Source organism: Pinus tabuliformis, chromosome X (genome assembly GCF_031772625.1).
Source record: "Pinus tabuliformis cultivar Carrire ecotype Pingquan chromosome X, CPIR1, whole genome shotgun sequence".
Classification (NCBI taxonomy): domain Eukaryota; kingdom Viridiplantae; phylum Streptophyta; class Pinopsida; order Pinales; family Pinaceae; genus Pinus; species Pinus tabuliformis.
Genome location: NC_142308.1, coordinates 202374776 through 202383998, shown reverse-complemented (window position 1 = coordinate 202383998; position 9223 = coordinate 202374776).

Below are 9223 nucleotides of genomic sequence, written 5' to 3'. Positions count from 1 at the left end.
TCATCCCTCAACCACTGTTGAGCTACACTATGCAATCCATACATCCTCTACCTTGACCACAATGCACTACACATGCTCATGCAACAAGCTCATCATCCTCTATTATCACCAAAAAATTGATCATCTAGCCTAATTTACTATATGGATCGAAGTACACCATGTAAAGCCAATTTTACCATAGTAAAATTTCTTTCACTGTGAGAAATTACCTAACAAACCACCTTTTTCAAGTAATTTATAGTTAATCCAATGAAGAATAATTAAATGTATAATTATTTATTTCATTTTCTTCTAGGAATAATTAATTTAACCACTATTTTATTATTATTCCTTGTCAAATTTGACCCAATCATGAAAAATAGATAGATAAATCATTATTTTTCTTATTTTTCTCTAAGAATAATTAATTAATCACTAATTAATTATTATTCTTTGTTAAATTTGAATAAATCCCTTAGGAATAATTCAATAAATCCTTATTTTTTTATTATTCCTTAACTAATTCCTTGAGATGATAAATAAATCATTTATTTATTTATTATTTCTAAATAAAAGTTTAAATGCTTTTTACCTACTAAACAAATATAATAAAATATTCCAAGTGGTTATTCCAAGAATGGGATCAATAATATTTTATTATTCCTCATTATTCGAGGATAACTCAATATTTTGTTATAAATAGAAGAGTTTTCTATTCATTATTCACTTTTGCATATTTCCATTGTTGCACTCACTCTTGTAACTATGTAACTATGATTATTTTCATTGTCGCACACCATTATTTTTGTTGGGTTACACATTATAGACGAGAGAGACTCTACACAAGTTGAAGACATTTGAGCATAGTCAATAACCTATCCCATAGAGGGGAACTAGTAAAATTATATATTCTCTTCACAGGTGTTATAATAAAATTATTCTTTACATATCTGGGTTCCATTGGATGATTGGAGTTACTACTCTTTCTTTTTGTTGTTTAACTATAATTGTGGCATAGATCCAGACTTTGGTAGGTTTCGTTTCTATTAGTTGATGTAGATATGCAATGTTTAGCATCCATTTATATTATTGAGATTGTTTGTCATCCACAATATTAAGTGGGTTCTTTTCGTATAACTTTGAGAAGAAAACAGTACAACAAAATTAGCGACTGCACTGGTTTTATACTTCAGATCTAGAAACCTGGGTGACCTTCACTTTTCAGCTTAGGGTTTCTTCTTTTTTCAATTCTCTGGGTGTTTCCTAGTTTTTTAACCCTCAATCTATTAAATTTCTAACATCCACAAGCTTTCTGGTCTTTTCTGCAAGTCATAGGAACTAGTCGTGACAAAGGCGACACTTTTTTCCAATATTTGCAGATTGGGATTCACGGAGTGGAAATCACACTTTTTGGCCCGAAAAGTGCGATCTAGAGGCCAAAACACACTAAATAGCCCAAAAAGTGTGAGCCCTACAGAGAAACAGGTCAGTTCTTGTGATTTTCGGGTTTTTCTCAACTCTCTTTCTAGGTTTTATAGAGAGTTGTTTTTTGGATTTTATGACCTCTGTCTCATCCCTCTTAGGCCTTGGTCCACTCTGATTTACTCAGCGAAGTTGAATTTAGCCTCCCCTAGGGCTTCTAGTACACTTCCACCTTTCTAGCAGGAGTTTAGCTGAGTGAGTAGTCTGAGTTTCTGCAGCACTTTCAACCACTTTTTCCAAATTTGTAATCTTTTGTTTCAGATCTGATAAGATAGGTTGCTACCATCCATAGTTTCACATTTAAACTTGTTTGTTCATTTTCCGTAGGGACTCATCGGTTTCCCTAGGTGTCTCACCCATCTCCCTATATTTTTCAGCGATCTTCCCCTCTAGTTTTTTGTTGTTGCTACACCACTTTCCAACAACTTAGTGTCACTTGATCCCAATCACACCAAATTTTAGATCTCTTAACCGTTTCACTATATTTTCCATTGGTTTAGCCACTGAGAAGTACAGTGTTTGCAAACCCAGTTTGGGTGGGGTTTAGTTAATTGTTTTTCTATTCATTTTCTGTTATTTATTTTAGTTTATTTTCAGCAAGCTTTTTCTTTTTTTTACAAACATGATCCGGGCTTAATCAATTAATACACTTGCACACACAAGCACACCTTAAACAAAGGGTGCTTTGTTTACACTGCCAAGCCAAGACTTAACATAATAAATTTATCTCCCTGCATCAAGACAAAGATATATTGCTCATCTCCCTTCACCATTTACGTGTCTGTGTGTCCTACCACAATTGCGCCAACAAGGTGTGTTTCGGGGAGACTATTATGCCTTCACCCCTAGTTTCTGCTTGGGCATATTACCCCTCCCTGTTCGGTTCGAGTTCATAGCCCTTTGAGTCCCCATACTGACTCTTCTCCTAGTTATTTTGATTCCTCATCTGATTTTGAGCCTCCATAGCATATCGTCACCATGTCTAGACCCACAGCTGGTCCAGGAACCTAAGCTATTGTTGGCTCCGGTTCTATCCCAGTGGTCACATCAAGCAGAACAATCTCAGGAACCATTCTGGTAGCGCCCATGTTCCCCTTTATGGATGGGTTATGTTTATCGAATCTTAACTCATTGATAAACGACCCATACACCATGATGTTTGTTGGCCCTCTATGCCGACTAAGCTTCCCTCAGACATCCCAAAGTTTTAGGGTATTGCTGGAGAGGATCCTACCAACCATGTTTGATCCTTCCACATGTAGTGTTTGTCCAACTCCATAACCGATGACTCCATTCATCTTCTGCTCTTCCAACGCACACTCACTGGAGATGGTGCAAAATGGTATATAGACCATCCCTCTGCATCTCATTCCCTTTTTGTGATGCTTGCTAAAGCGTTCCTTTCAGATTTCCAGTTACCTCTCTAGTACGAAATTGATACAGAGCTATTGACCACATTCCGTTAGTCCTCCACTGCTTTCCTTTCTAACCATGTTCAAGAGTGGCATCGAAGGAGGAGCACATGTTGTGCCCCAGCTTTAGAAGACCATGTTTATCTAGATTGGTTTCTTAAGAGCCTTTTATCCCCCATTGGGAAAGATGTCGCATCCCATTTTCCTCAGACCAAGGAAGAATCTCTCCAAACTGTATGATATAATTTATGCATAATCCAGTTATGTCTATACCTCATTCTAGACCTCCCTCATCCTGGAAGTGCGAATGCACTGGGAGCATATCATGCCGCCGACAGTATCGTTGGATCCCTTTCTCACTCTTTAACATATACTCAGGAAAGTTATTGCTACCCATAGGGGGGCACCAATCCCTCCAATATTTATGCCCCTCCTGCTAGTAACATGTTTCTCGGATGCCAACCCATCTACCAAATTGTTGCTCCTCGTTATGCACAACTGAGTGCTTCATCCCCTCAATCATTAGTGCCACAGCCTCCCATACATCCTCAAGCCCAGCAACCAATTCCCCCTCAAGGACAAGTGTTTACGCAGCAAAGTGCTACCAGTCCCCCAAATTCAAAGAAAAATAATAAGGGGAAGGGTAATAAGGGTAACCATGGTAACCAAGGTAACCATCGTAGAGAACCCCAGGGGAGCCAACCTAACACCAACAACTAGCAATAGGGTGGCAAGCCCAGGTAGAACAAGGCTATTTGTATGAACAAGCCTTGTGCATGTTGTGGTGTACATGGCCACTACACACATGAGTGTCCTCTCTTACCCCAGATGCGCCGAATGTGGGAATGTCAAGCAGCTTCTAAAGGTCAATAATTGCCTCAGAACATTGGGCCATCTCAACCGACAATTCTCACAAATCCCTTCACTCAGCAAGGAATTGTTGATGTTCATCCTCACCTAGGTCAAGTAGCCCATCTCCCCCAACCTTCTGGTCCTAGTCACTACCAGATCCTTATGATGAACTCTGATGAGGTTAACTCCTCCAATATCAACCTGCAAACTTGGTCACATCAATATGAGAAGCCCTCAACTTTGTCAGCTACAAATTCGAAAACCAAAGTATTTGTTGAGCCTCTTATAACACAAAATGGTCCTTTACAGATCCCTTAACCTAAAATGGAGGCCATTCCTAAGATCCCAAAGGGACCATTATGTCGTAATGTGGCTTCTAATAGAGTTGCCGATACATACAGTATAGTAGATGACTTGGCGAAATCACCTGCTGCCATGTCAATGCCGGAAGTCCTCCAGTTGTGCCCATCTCAAAAGAAACCTCTACAAACTGACTTGGGTGTAGTGGATCCTTCTAATGATCGCCTGATTATCTTTCCGGTTGATCCATTAGAGCATCCCCCATTGCCTTCATCGGTTGCTTTCCAAATACCAGTTAGAGTCTGTAATGCCATCACCTCCCGATGCATTATTGACGAAGGCGCATCCACCTGTGTGATGTCAGATACTATTTGGAAACAACTTAAGTCACCTGAGTTCTCCCCCTCCACGATCACCTTGCATGCTTGGGATGGACACTCCTCCCAGCCCCTTGGTATGTACCACAATTGTCTACTGACCCTTCTGGGCAAGACTACCCATGTCGACATTGAAGTCATCAATGCCCCTTTGGATTACAACATTCTCTTAGGTCGTAGTTACACACATGCTATGTTAGCCATCGCATATGAAGTGTTCCACAAGATGTGCTTCCCCCATGAAGGGAAGATTGTTACCATAAATCAGTTGACTTACTACGAGCTGACATCTGTGACCTCCCTCAAGTCCATCATCTCGTCGATGTCTGATAAATAGTCTCGAACTCCTTCCACTAGTGTTTCACCCAGAGTCTATAAATATTCCTCCTTGTTGGGTGCTTTCCCTTGTCTAACCCCTCCCATCTCAGAGCCTACCTCTATGAGTGTTTGCATGTTACAAACGTCACGGGCTGCTCCTCAGTGGTCTGGTACACCTGATCAAAAACCATCTCCTCAGCATCTTACTATTGCTCTTCCATCTAAACCCTTTGGACCCACTACCTTAGGACCTCCTCCATTTGTGGGTGTCTCTCCTATGTTCCCACCAGGAACTGTTATTCTAGGTCTCAACCATCTAGGAGATATTCTGCTAGGACATTACCCTGCTGGCCAGATACCTTTCTTATTCCCCCCTCTGAAATTTTTTCTGTACCTGTCATGGCTTCATTGGTCCTTCCAAACATGACTCTGGGGATCCCAATATGGTACATTGACACCCCTACCAACATTATTCCTGGTCATCCAAGACCATATAATGCTTTGACCCCAGTTCAACCAGTCCTTGTGACCCCTACCACTACTTCAGTTCCATCACAACCTCAACATGAACCAACTCCTGTTGTGAAGGCATTTGGCCAAGGGTGCAAAGCCAAAAGGAAATATTTGAAGGAAAAGGCTCCCCAAGATCCCCCAGCCCCTAAGGCCCCAAAGCCGACACCCCCATGCGCTTTGCATCAAGTTGTTGGGCATGCCATCAATAATTATATTGAACTTCCTCAACTTAAATCTTTGGTTCATGAAGTGTTCCCTGAGTCGAATATTCTGGAAGTCCATGTTAACTTACCAGTCCCCCCTAAAAAACTCAAAATTCTATGGAAAAACCACCCTTGTGCCCTGTGTGATATTCATGGTCACTATTCCCATTGTTGCCATCCTCCTGATGAATTTCACGATTTCCTTGGGGTGATTTGCGAATACAATGACACTCATAGTGGAGCCTCTACTCCTCTCCTTGTGGATTATGGTACCACAAGTCAACTAGACCAGGGAGACTCTGGCCCCACTATTGTGATCCTTCCCCCCAATGTCGAGATGACAGACACCATAGGCCCCATCCTTTACCTTTCATCATTGTTGAGTTCATCATAGTCAAACCTTTCAGAGGTTTCTGTGGACACTTCTATCAAACCTCTTTCGACAGAATCTCAGGTCTCAACATCCATGGATCCTCCATCTACTAGCCCGTTGTCTACCATTCAAGACGATGCATATGTGAACCTTTTTTCTCAAGTTGATGCACTAGGTACTGTCATCGCATCATGTAGTCAGTTTTCCTCTCATCCACCCATCTCTCAGCCTGATGAGGACACCATGGAAACTCTATCTACTCCTTATTACCCCTACCCTTAAGGAAGGGGGCATTTCTTTAGAGGATTTTAAAGGCGATCTCCTTCCTAATTCTCCCAATGTGCTCTACCTCAGGAAATTTCTCTCATATCACATCCATTTGATTTGCATGTCTTTGTTTTTTCCATGACATTCGGTAGTTTTCATCATCTCATCAGTTGTCTTTTGCACCTTTCAGATGGATCCATCATCCACACCATATATTAGTCATGCTGACGATGCAAGTCACTTCTCTCGGAATCTAGCCTCGGAAACCTCGGCCATTTTTACTCCCTTGCACACATTAGTCCTTTTGAACAATGTGTGCATTGTCTCTGCCACCAATAATCAGGCTGAATATGATGCAGTGATAGGTTTTTTAGTCAATTCCCTCGCTCATCGCATCCTTCATCTTCATGTCCATTTAGATTCATTTCTACTTGTCGTGGAATTGAATGGCATGTATCATGTGCATAACCAAGTCCTATTTAGAAAATATCTATGAGTGAAGCTATTGGTACGTGAGTTTGAAACCATTACTTTCAGTCATGTTCCTAGAGCCCAAAATCACTATGTCGATACCATTGCAAACAACATTCTAGATTGGCATTTATCACTTATATACCACAAAAGATAACCAAACAAATGGTGAACCATCATCATCATATAAAATGAATAACCATATTATGTATCATAAAACTTTTTGGAGCCATGGCTTTAAATACATCTGACATGCCCCTAACATGTTACAAAATTAACAATCATAGGGACCCACATGTCCCTGCATCTAGTCACTGTCTGGCTGATCTCACCCCAAAGGATTTGCTCCACCCACACGTAGATCACGTACTGCCTGACCCGCCATCACCACGCGCCGCACAATACCTCGCCACTCTGAAGGAAGACCAGTGCACTCATTTGTGTATCGATCCTCTAAGTCATGAAATCCACACTCTAAAACCCTGGTAAAGAGTGCATCAAACCTACAATGCAAGTCACCAAGCATCCAGTATCCTCTGGACCCCACTGTGACGATAATGTCCCTCGATCTGTAGCCCCAGGCGTTGCAGCTCGACTTGCATATCATGTCGGCTTCACCAGAGCTATGTCTACATACAACATATTTCACACTTAGTAGCATATAAATGTGATAGAAATATAAATGTACCATAAAACATAGCCACTTAAAACATACTGTCTGGTCCCCATTCTTGCCTGTGTGGAAGTGGTAAGTCAGGATCCGCCTCATAGTTAATCTCATTATAAGAGTAGTCGTCAATGTAAATGGGCATCTGATCCTAATGTGCGAAAAGATCGGGTCAGAACACCCGTTTGACTCCCCCTCCTCCTCCTCTCTGCAGTGGTTGTCCCAACAGTGCATCCTAAGCTGTTGTGGACCCCCATCTCGGATCTGTACATGAGGACGCATAGTGGGTATCTTCTCAATGAAGAACACACATAGCACTATACCAAAATCATAGTTAAGATTCACTTGCCTCTTGAAAAGACTCAACTGTCATTTCACCGATGACAACATCATCTGGGCGCACCCATAGTAGGTCCCAGCCAAAACACTCCCAACTACCATCATCTGCCCACTAGTGATGTGGTGGAATGCTTGGCTTTCGAAGACCCGTAGCATAGTTGCGACAATAGCCTGTGTCTCTAGTCTCTCTAGATCAACAAGCAGGATAGTCGTGCCCTTAACACAAACACCCCATCGACAATGGTGCTCCACAAACTCAGTAATGTTCCTCCCACGAGGTAACAATGGATGAATATCCCCCACCACTCTGAGGGGAGGCAATCTGGTCAAGAAGTAAATATCCTATAATGTGAGCTCAATATTTTTCCCATGCATGACAAAGACTTCCTAGTCTGGATCCCAATAACTCACAATTCTTTATAGTAAGGGCTCACCTACCCTCATAAGTGGGTTCTCTACCAACTTGAGAACCCCATAATGAGCCAATGCCCCTCGAACCACCTGATCCCCCTGGATCTCAGATTGAAGAGTATCCAAGTCTCATTCACACTAGAGGATTTTCATCTCTTCCATGCCTACAAAATATACATGTCTTGTCAGTACAAAGAAGAAAAAAATGGTCTGCACTAATCATCCTACAGCCCCCACCAGGCCAGCAGACCAACCCTTCCTCCAGCCAGAAATCACAGTTTTCAGCCCAGAAAGTTTGAGGTCACAGGTTTCCAACTATTTCTTGCGAGCCAGATCGCACTTCTGGACCCAAAAAGTGCGATGCAACCATGACCATGGGCAAGGGTCTCTCAGGGAGCTTCCAAGTGCCACAAATCGAGAAATAAACCACTGAAATTGAAGATATGAGTAAGGCCACCTACCAGAAAGTTTTAGATCCTGATTCCAATGGTTGGTTTTTCCACTACAATCTCCACAAGATTTAGGGCCTTTTCCTCGTCTCCAAATTCACTACAACTCACTTTGCAAATGAATCCAAATTGGAGGGAAAACATCCTTCCATAGAAAAATCCCCAATTTTTCTATCACCCATTGCGACTAGACCATAGCTCAGTTTGACAAACCATAAACACCGTTGGAAATCTCTCACTGAGCTCCAAAATGGGTCTTCCTCATTTTTTGATGATTTGACACTTCACTAGGAATCCATATTTCCAATAAAGGTCACTTCATTACCTCTCAAAATCGAATTTCGTCATAAAGTGACACTTGTACTTTGAGTTCCACCTCCTCTTAATACTTATCGTAACATATGTCAATTTTCATCATCAGTAACCATCATCTGCTCATATTTTCATGGTCCCTACTAGGCCTAGTCTATGTGATAGCATCATCGACTCACCCTTGTTTAGAGCATCCACGATGAGTCACCCTTGCATTCTTGAAGTCTATTTCATGTCCCATCATATCATGCCCTAGTACTCCATCCATCTTTTCATACCATCCATCATGTGTTGCCCATTTTTGCCTCCAATCATACTATCCCCATCCCCTCAGGAGTTGAGTTAGTTGTTGCGAGGTCAACCATGCACTTTATGCACTGACAAGGGTAGTCATATGTTTGTCCCTCAGTCCCACATTTTCCCCATTATCCCTGGTGTCATTCCATCTGTCACATTACTATTTTCCCTCGTGCTTTAGTTAAGGATCCTCATTGCCTC